The sequence below is a fragment of the Eublepharis macularius genome, chromosome 3 (assembly GCF_028583425.1).
Source record: "Eublepharis macularius isolate TG4126 chromosome 3, MPM_Emac_v1.0, whole genome shotgun sequence".
Taxonomy (NCBI): Eukaryota; Metazoa; Chordata; class Lepidosauria; order Squamata; family Eublepharidae; genus Eublepharis; species Eublepharis macularius.
The window spans coordinates 52,764,169-52,773,804 of NC_072792.1; the positions used below are offsets into that span (position 1 = coordinate 52,764,169).

Below are 9,636 nucleotides of genomic sequence, written 5' to 3' on the forward strand. Positions count from 1 at the left end.
TAACATTTGAAATGTTTTAATTTCACTGTCTTGGGGATCCCTGAACTGGGGTGGAAAGGCAGCGCGGGAATCTTTAAATAAATAAATAAAATGTAACTCTCAAAGAAGTTTATACAATTCTATTATGAATTATATTAGGATTCAAAAATATCTATTGAGGACCTAACCCATGTGGTTTTCGGGGGCCCAAGATACACAGTAGAGCATGAATGATATATTGGGAATATTTTATCACAATATCCAGGGGAACATCTTTTCCACACTGTGACACTGAGAGATCTCTGTCTTTTGGTGCTACACCTCTGAAGATGCCAGCCACAGCTGCTGGCGAAACGTCAGGAACTACAATGCCAAGACCACGGCAATACAGCCCGGAAAACCCACAACAACCATTATCCAGGGGAATCACGCTGGAACAAACTTGTAATATTGCTTGTTGACAAAAATAAATGGGTAATATCACAAGTGGCAAAGTTTACCACTTGGGTTTTAAAGGTTCTGTTAAAATCCTCTTTCCGTAGGAACTTTTCATGGTCCAGCGCGTTTGCAAACTGACTGGTTTGTCGGTCTGGGCTGGCGCCAAGAGCACTTTAACACTGCTCTAGCTGACTGGCGGGGTGGGATTTAAATGTTAAAGCACTCTTGGTGCCACTTGCCAGTGGGGCAGGGAGGCTTTAACAGACCACGGACCAACAGATGAGCAAAAATTCTGTGGGGTCCATGGAAAACAGGCGTCCCATGACCCACCGGTTCACAAACGGCAAACTGGTCCAGTCCATGTTAAATTTCTGTCCATTTTCCAGTCCATGCCCACCTCTAATTGTGAGTATTATGCTGGATGTGATGTGAGAGTTCTATATTGGATATAATACATTAATACAGCAAGTTACTACTTTCTATTTTTTGCCATGATTTTAATTACTATTATGTATTTTAATTTTTAATGGAAATTTTATGTGTTTTAACTGGTATTGAGATTGTCTGTATTGTTGTTTTCTCTCGGTGTTATTTGCTAAGGCTATGAGCTAATGCAATAAAGATGGTGGTGATTCAAAAATATCTGGAGGCAACTAACTTCTATTACTTTTGAAATTCCTGTTCATTTCTTGGCTGAATCCACACTACCTCCGCGCGTCCCGGTGTTGCACTAAATGTTCGCTAAACACCCAGAAGTATAGTGTGATTTCTAGTGTGATTCAGAAATCACGCTTGAAAGACGCTATACTTCTGGGTGTTCAGCGAAGATTTAGTGCAACGCCAGGACGCTCCGAGGTAGTGTGGAATCAGCCCTTGTCTTTTAGTTTTTAGAATGTTTCAGAAATTAAATGTGGTCTCGCTAGACAAGTGATACGTTTGAACAATGTAATAGCCACTAAAATGTTAATTTCAATTTTTAGAAAAGCAAATAGATAATATTGAACATGAACAGTTAGAGAAATTAGTACTATAATAATTATGTGGAAACTTATGAACTTTATAGAAGTGTGTTGTCTGTTTATTTCTGAAAATAGTTAGGCTTCTTACAGCCCAATCCTAAGAAGGGCGGGGAAAGTGAATAGGAACCGAACTAAGGCTTGCGACCGCGTATCTGGGCTTTACACCCGCGTAAGTCGCCCTCCGCCCGCGCTGGGACGCGGTGCTGGCCCGCTGGCGGGCTTGCACTGGCGCAAACCTCAGGCGCCCGGGCGGCGGCGTAGGAGTGGTGTAGAGCCCTGCGCCGGCATGGGGGGAGGGTGGGGCCGGAGTTAGTCCGCTCCCTAAGCCCCTCCAGAAGCGGGAACGCCCACAGCGGCGCAAAAAAGCTACGCCACGGGAAAAGAAGGCGTAGCCCATAGGCGCCCATGGAACGGCAAAAAACCGACCCTCTCTCTGAGCGCCCCGCCCCGCCCCCATGGCCTGAAGGAGCATAGGATGAGAACCATCCTGGGGTCCAATCAGCATGCGCGCCCGGAATGGACGAGCCCTCCTCTCTGCACCCAATCATCTGCGAATGTGCCCTACAAAACATCCGGCCAGTGCCACCCAAACCCCAGGTAAGTGTGCACTTGGCCGGAGGCTCTGCCCCTCTGTCCGTGTGCTGCGTGGCATTGCTCCTTTCAACACCGAACGGGGGTGAGGGCATTCACGGTGGCAGGCACAGAATGCACTCGGGGGACTTTGTGAAAAAGTGGAGGAACTTCCCGTAAAAGGGAAGAAGTGCAAATGTCTGCCTAACTCCCTTTCTATCCTGACAGAAAGAATGACTCAACATCTAACTGGACTCATGCAAGCTCGTTGCTTCTAACTAAGCACAAACAAATTAACCCTTCCGAGGCAGAAGGGAATGACACTTGGCAAATTAACTGCAGCCTCTCCTGTTTCCTTGCAGGTGCCCTGACTCTGGCGCTCCTGCCTGGTGATGGCCGACAGAGCACTGACAGGTGAGGGGGGGGGCTGTTCCACAGATTAGTGCAAACCGCCCATTCACCTGAACCCACCCGCTCACTTGCTGCTTTGGGTGATGCCTAGCAGGGGTGGGGGGCAACCATGGCCGCCCCGGCCGCCTCAGAGGCAGGCGCCCCAAAAACCACATGCGACCAGGTGTTTGTTATGACCAGCTCATTCCCTCCCTTAAAGGTAAAGGCTTGCCAAGGCCGAGCACATCCTCGCCAGACCGTCATGCATCAGCTGGTCACTGCTGGCCTCGACTATATGCATCCTCCTGGATGGCGGAGTGTGGGGCTTGCCTCGCCAGTGGAACGAGGCAAAGCCCACACGTGTCTTTTTCCCCCACAGGCACGTCCAGGGCAGGGCTGCTCCCCCGCGTCCCGCCCTCCCCAAACATCTCTGACGGACGGTTGGCTGCAGCCCAGGAAGCACTTTTGCACCGTGGCCTGCATCCCAGCCCTGCCCCGCCGAGCTGGAAGGAGGGCTGTGAAGAATTCCCTGGCTCCCTTGCTAGCCTAAAAACAAGCCCACTTGTTCCAGTGCAATAAAACGAGTTGTCAAACAACTGCCTTCTGTTTCTGCGAGTCTGACTTTGTCCTCTGCTCCTCCCCCAACACTCCTGTCACATATCTCCACCTCCACATCGCCACAAATGTATCTGACAGACCCCGTTCTGCCTCCCCGCCCCCCCTCCCCTCACAGTAACGTCAGGTAGAGGGTTGGGGCAGGGCATGTCAGAGAGGAGGGGGGAGCCATCGAGGGCGATCAGTCCCTGGTAGGGCGAGCAGCTGGCACCTGATAATAAGCCAGGGAGAGGGTTGCCAGGGGTGCTGCTGCAGGGGGGTGGGAGATGGCAGGGGAAACGGTCCACTCTCCCAAATCTCCCCATCAGCAAAGAAACTAGGGTAGAGGCAGGCGGATGCCATATTCCGGGCAGGAGGTTCCACGCGCTGGAGGAGGGAGCGGCTAGAGGTGCATGCCGCATGGGAGGAGGCGAACAACTGCGGGCGGGAGTTCATGGCCGCGGTACTGGAGGTGGGAGAGGGGCTCCGCGCCTCTCAAGCCCGTGCCGAAGCCCTGCTTGGGCAGCTCGTCACCATCCTGGACCCGCCAGCCCCGCCCGCTGCAGCAGCTCCACCTGCCCCAGAGGCGCCCCTCCCTCGGGCACAGTTGCATGCAAGAGGCCGGGCCCGTGGATGGCCAAGGGGGTCTGGCCGCTGGCCTCGCCGGTGAGCCCTGCTGCCACGTTCCGGGGGGTGGGGTGTTCTGCTGGACAGGCGGGGCCGCAGACAAAGGTGTTATACAGCTGCTGGAGACAAGGGGGAAGGGTCCTGGGGGGGCGGGGACAGCGAAGCGGGGCTTGGCCGCGTGACCTGGTTGCCGCAGCCGGGAAGGCTGGGTGGAGAGGCAGCTGCTTCTGACCATGCACTCGCACAGGCGCTGGACGGCACAGGGGGCAAGCGGGGAGGGGGCTGGCGAGGCAGCGCCCGGGCTGTCGACGGGCCCCTGGCTGCCTGTCCTTCCAAATGGGCTCTGCCCAGCCCTCGACATCCTGCCTCTCCTACACGCCTCCCCTTCCTCAAGTCTGCTGGGGGAGGTGGGATGGTATAATAATAAAGACTGATTTCTGTGCAACGGGTGTCTGTGGTCTTTGCCTTGGGACGGGGACTGGGGCAGGCCCGCTGTGTCTGCCTCTGGGTGGTGGCCTCAGGCCAACCCTCCCCTTCGGCGTGACTTGGTGGCTGTTCCCTACTCCCGGGACTGGCTGCTGCCCTGGATTCCTCATGGCAGGGTGCCTGGCAGTCCCATGCCAACCTCTCTGGACGCAGCTGCCACGGACTTGGTGCTGCATTGGGCAAATGAGGGAGAGGCTCCTCAGACCATGCCCACCCCTCTCCTTCCCGACTGCAAGCCCCGCCCAACGCATGAGCCAGGGTGGTCTGCCGGCATGGGCGTGATTTGCCTGCTGCTCTGGGGCCTGGCCGGGATCGCGTGCTGCCCATTGGCTGCGCCTATCCTGGCCCCTCCTCCTGCCGCTTGTCAGGAACAGCGCCTTTGGCTGCGCCCGGCGGCGGCCGTGCATCAGACCCGCCCACAACACTTTCTGGTTCTACCAATTTGCATCTCTGCGTTGCTGCTGGCGCCGCTGTGGCCACAGTTTGCTGGCACAGGATCCGGCCTGGCGCCGCCGCCACACCGCATGTGCAGCTGCACCGGCGTTGGGGCTGGCCATAGGATTGCGCTGTTAGAGTGAAGAACTACTCCAGATTCAGCCCACTAAAGTCAAGATGAGTAGATTGGAGTAACTCTGCTTAGTTAATCAGTCACAGAACTTTGACTTCATTAATGAAAAGGGGTTGGATCCAACAGACTTATTCACTGTTGAAGAAAAGGTGGATGGGATATCAAAAACCTGCATGGGATCTGCAAGAGCAAAAGTTATGTGGGGTGGGGGCTGTAGTAAGGAGAATTCAGTAATAACGAGTGAAAAAACTGGCTGAATCCAACCCAAGGTCTTGTCTCCATTTCTAACAAGACATTTTCCCAGTCTGACAGATTCATAGATCCCAAGGAGTGCAGCTGTCAGGGGAAGTTATTGTCATGAAAAGAGACATTCTTTGAGGCATCTGGAGCAAAGCCATAAAGGATTGCTGAGATTGTTACAAAATCTTATATTTTATCCTGGATTTTATTGTATTGTTTTGTTCTGGAGTACCAGAACAGTATTTGAAGGAACAAGTCAACATGATCCCACTAGTGGTACACAAATTTCAGCTGCTCATAATGCTGTAACACAATTTTTAAAATATTAAGACTTTAAATCTATGCACACTTTTGTGGGAGAAAGTCAAATTGATAGGTACTTCTGAAGGAGCATGCATAGGACTGAATTGTAAATAGTTCAAGACTCTGTAAACTAAGCACAACTATAATTAAGACTGGATTCTCACGTTGGATATTGCGTTACTTTAATCTGGACAGGATAATCCGGGAGATGAATGATTACAATACTGCAGTATCCAATGAAACATAGATCCTGCCATAATGGAATAATACATTTTACAGGTGAGTTTACCTCTCAGAAGGCAGTTTTTACTAACAACAGGTGAATAGATTTAATTCAAAGATGCCAGTTTTAATTAGTGTTTTTATCTGGCCTTTCATAGAATAATCAGTATTGGCTTTTTTGCATGAGCAAAGAATCAACATTATAGCTGACATATTTAAAGCAAGCAAAAATTGCAAGTAACTATTCTGATCTATTAGACCCTCTCCCCAAAAGCCCTTGGTCCAACTTGAAGCTTTTTAGCACCCAATATCACTCATAATAGCTCTTCTATTCTAATTATATGCTCACATAATTCCATTAATTCACATTAATTCCATTAGAGACATCTTTTCTATTTTTCATGCCACCCTCCAAATCTAGCTTGAAGAAAAGTTCTGCCAAACTTAAAAAGGTGGCTCACTAATTTGTAGTGCTTTGTTTAGACCCAATACAAGGTACGCTGCTGCAGCCCAAATTACAAACCTGAATATTGTTTCCTGAATATTGTCCCTGGATGGATGGATTGGAAAAATAAAGCACAAAGTTACAGAGTAACAAAAAGAAGGTAACACATATTATGGCTAGGGATACCATTTATCTACTCCACGGAATTGATGTTAAACGCTTAATAAACACTAGCTCTTCAGCTTTCTGAAAACATTGTTTTAGAATGAGGAGGAAATTTGTTGCAACAAATGTGTTACATCTTGTTGCAGAGTCACAACCTGTTTTTAGATAGTGGCAAAATCTTTAAGCTAGGATGATTTGAAGGGTTCTCTATAACTTCCAGTTGACTGCATAGGGAAAGCTGAAATAATGAGCCCGCTTGTGGTGAGGGCAGGCAAAATCTAATAAATTAAATTTAATTAATTAATGTGTGCCCACATGCAGGGAATATAATGCAATTGCACACGTATTGGCATATCGCAAAAAAAATCTTCATTTTCTGCTGAATAGCGACAAAATGAAAAATTGTATAATGCTGTTTTTTGAAATGTTAACTAGATTGGGGATGAAATAACATAAGGAGGAGTATTTTAGGATAGAGACACATAGGTTAATAGCAGAAAGTTCAAAGATTTCACTTTATTTCCATTCTTCTTTAATTGACACACTGGATCGTGCAATCACGCTTGAGCAAAACACTGAGCTATGTGAACAATAGCCTCCAAAGTAAGTGAATTCCTTCCAGGTTGGATTGCTCAGCATAGGTTCCAGTCTCTGAAGAGAGACAAGCTGAATGTAAATCCATTGTACCTTTTTTGTCCTACTGAGGTAATCTTTTCCCTAGTTTCAAAGCCATCCTGGAAACTGACCGATACAGCACATGGCAAGGTACGCTTTGTTTGAGTCCTTCATAAGGCTGAACTGATAAACTAGTAACAAATTGCTCAAGTTGTAAGCTCCGAGTGGAATCTGGCATGATTATCTTGAGTGAACATATTATCCAACAGTTTTATTTTACATTCAGTGAAAAATTATGTGTGCACGTGCATAAGCATTCTGGGCTTCTTTGCATGGTGGCATGAACAAACTTGTCTGTCTCTTTGACTGGACAGTTGGTGGGAAAACTTTATAAATATAGGAGGGTGGTTTTGTGTTAGTTGATCTGTCCTCTGTTTGCCTTTTCCCACAGTGCAGGCTTCTGGTCAGGGTAGACTTTCTTGGAGATCTGTGGTGACTCCCACCCTGTGCCATCCTAACCCAAAACGGCCCTGGGGGCCATCAATAGATATGTAGCTGCCAATGGGACAGATAGACCTGGGGCTGTTCTGGAAAATGGCACGGGGGGGGGTGAGGCATGACCCCTTTATCCTCATGTACTGCATCCCAATCCAAATTTGGGCCCTCCATGCTTGAGAACATACAGCTGCCGTCTGTCTTTGTGGCAGACAAGTGTAAAAACTCTTCACACAACTATTTGGGCTTTAATGCCCTAATGGCCTGGAACTAGGATATCTAAAGGACCTTGTTCTTCCATATGTTCCTGCCTGTGTGAGGAAATCTTAATCTGAGGCTCTGTTGGGCTTCCCTTCCTTTTAAGAGAGCAGGAGCAAGGACTTTTCATGTGGCACCCCAAATTTGGAATATGTTCCTGGTACTGGGTTTGTTGACTTTCCAATGCCAGGGTAAAACCAACATTAACTCAGGCTTGTAGGTGATTGCTTCTCTCTTCCCCATTCTAATGAAGAGCAGCATTTTGGTTTTACCCCCATCTAAGCCCTGATTGTTTATCTGTTTTATTGGGGAGTTTTTGCCAAATTATTTTTAACCTTGGGAACTGGCTACTAGTTAGATAGTTAGCTGTTTAAAGATGTATTACTCTTTAAAAATGCTGACTGGATTTTTAATCTTGTTTTAATACTTACATATTTTAAAGTTTATTGGCAGCTGCCCTAAAAACCAGTTTGTTGGCAGGGGGTCAAGATGTATAAATCCTTAAAATAAAATTTTAAAAAATTAAATGGACTCTCAATAGACATTTTTGAGGCAATTTACAAACCAAGTCTAAAACGGTAAACAGAATGCAGGAAAACTGATTGTAATAGAATACACACATGAAACAGTAGCAAAATTTAGCTAAAATTAACAGCAGAATAAAGTAATAGCTAACAATTAAAGTGGCAGATAAAATTATATATGTAAATTGACTATTATGTGCAACATTTATGCTATGCCTCCATCAGCCAACAAAACCAAACATTTAAAATGACAGGAAAAGGTTGAGGGGGAGTTTTATCCTGGCATAGAAAGGTCAACATATTTGGTGTCCAGACAAGTACTGCAAGGACTGCATTCCACAAACAAGGTACCATGACAAAACAGGTCCTGTCTTCATCTTATCGCTGAAGACAGGGGCTCATAAAGCTGGTGTCTAATGAAAAATTTAGAGTTAAACAGATTATTTGAATATAAATTATATAAATCAAGTCGTAACAGTTGTTACTTTTAAAAAACCAAAGGTAAAATAATTACCAGCCAGATCTCTTGTATGATACCAAAACTCAAAGAAAGGTTGCCACTAGCTAAAAAGAAATGCTTCTTTCTATCACTTAAACATAGCAGTTCTATAAACTTGATAACATAACTAAATAACATATGTTTTGGAATGAAAATTTAGGTCTCATATTAGAATATTTCCCATTTTTAACAATTAGCATTGAAACAATTAATAAATCATATGTTGTGATTTTATTCTCTACAGGTACTCCACCACCCGGGATGTACTAAAACGAATGACAGGATTGCCCATTGGAAATAATGGGAGAGGCTCGAATGCCCATAGGAAATAATGGGAAACTGGAATGCCCATTGACTTGCATGGGCTCCATTGAAACACATTAGAGCAAAAAAAGAGGTGCAAAGAAAACGTGGAATGGATTTTGAAGGAAAGTGTCTGGGCTCAGATAACCTGTTCTGGGACTGGATTGACAGGCCCCATGCTGGAATGACGGCCCCTGGGTGTGCCAGAAGGGCTCGGGGACTGGAATGACAGGCCCCTGACTGGAATGACGGGCCCTCGGTGTGCCAGAAGGGCTCTGGGACTGGAATGACAGGCCCCAGACTGGAATGACGACACCTGGGTGTGCCAGAAGGGCTTGGGGACTGGATTGACAGGCCCCATGCTGGAATGACGGACCCTGGGTGTGACAGAAGGGCTCTGGGACTGGAATGACAGGCCCCAGACTGGAATGACGGCCCCTGGGTGTGCCAGAAGGGCTCGGGGACTGGAATGACAGGCCCCTGACTGGAATGACGAGCCCTGGGTGTGCCAGAAGGGCTCTGGGACTGGAATGACAGGCCCCATGCTGGAATGACGACCCCTGGGTGTGCCAGAAGGGCTCTGGGACTGGAACGACAGGCTCTGTGCTGGAATGACGGCCCCTAGGTGTGACAGAAGGGCTCAGGGACTGGAATGACAGGCCCCTGACAGGAATGACGGCCCCTAGGTGTGCCAGAAGGGCTCGGGGACTGGAATGACAGGCCCCTGACTGGAATGATGGCCCCTGGGTGGGCCAGAAGGGCTCTGGGACTGGAATGACAGGCCCCTGACTGGAATGACGACCCCTGGGTGTGACAGATGGGCTCTGGGACTGGAATGACAGGCTCTATGCTGGAATGACGGACCCTGGGTGTGACAGAAGGGCTCTGGGACTGGA

General features: G+C 48.0%; 1 long non-coding RNA gene across 1 annotated transcript; it reads left to right on the plus strand.

The window, feature by feature from the left end:
- The first annotated feature begins 1,908 nt into the window (after positions 1 to 1,908).
- On the plus strand, positions 1,909 to 2,958 carry LOC129325529 (uncharacterized). Its single transcript, XR_008596643.1, has 3 exons — positions 1,909 to 2,033; positions 2,369 to 2,420; positions 2,776 to 2,958. It is a non-coding gene; the product is annotated as an uncharacterized LOC129325529 (long non-coding RNA).
- Positions 2,959 to 9,636: the final 6,678 nt, after the last annotated feature.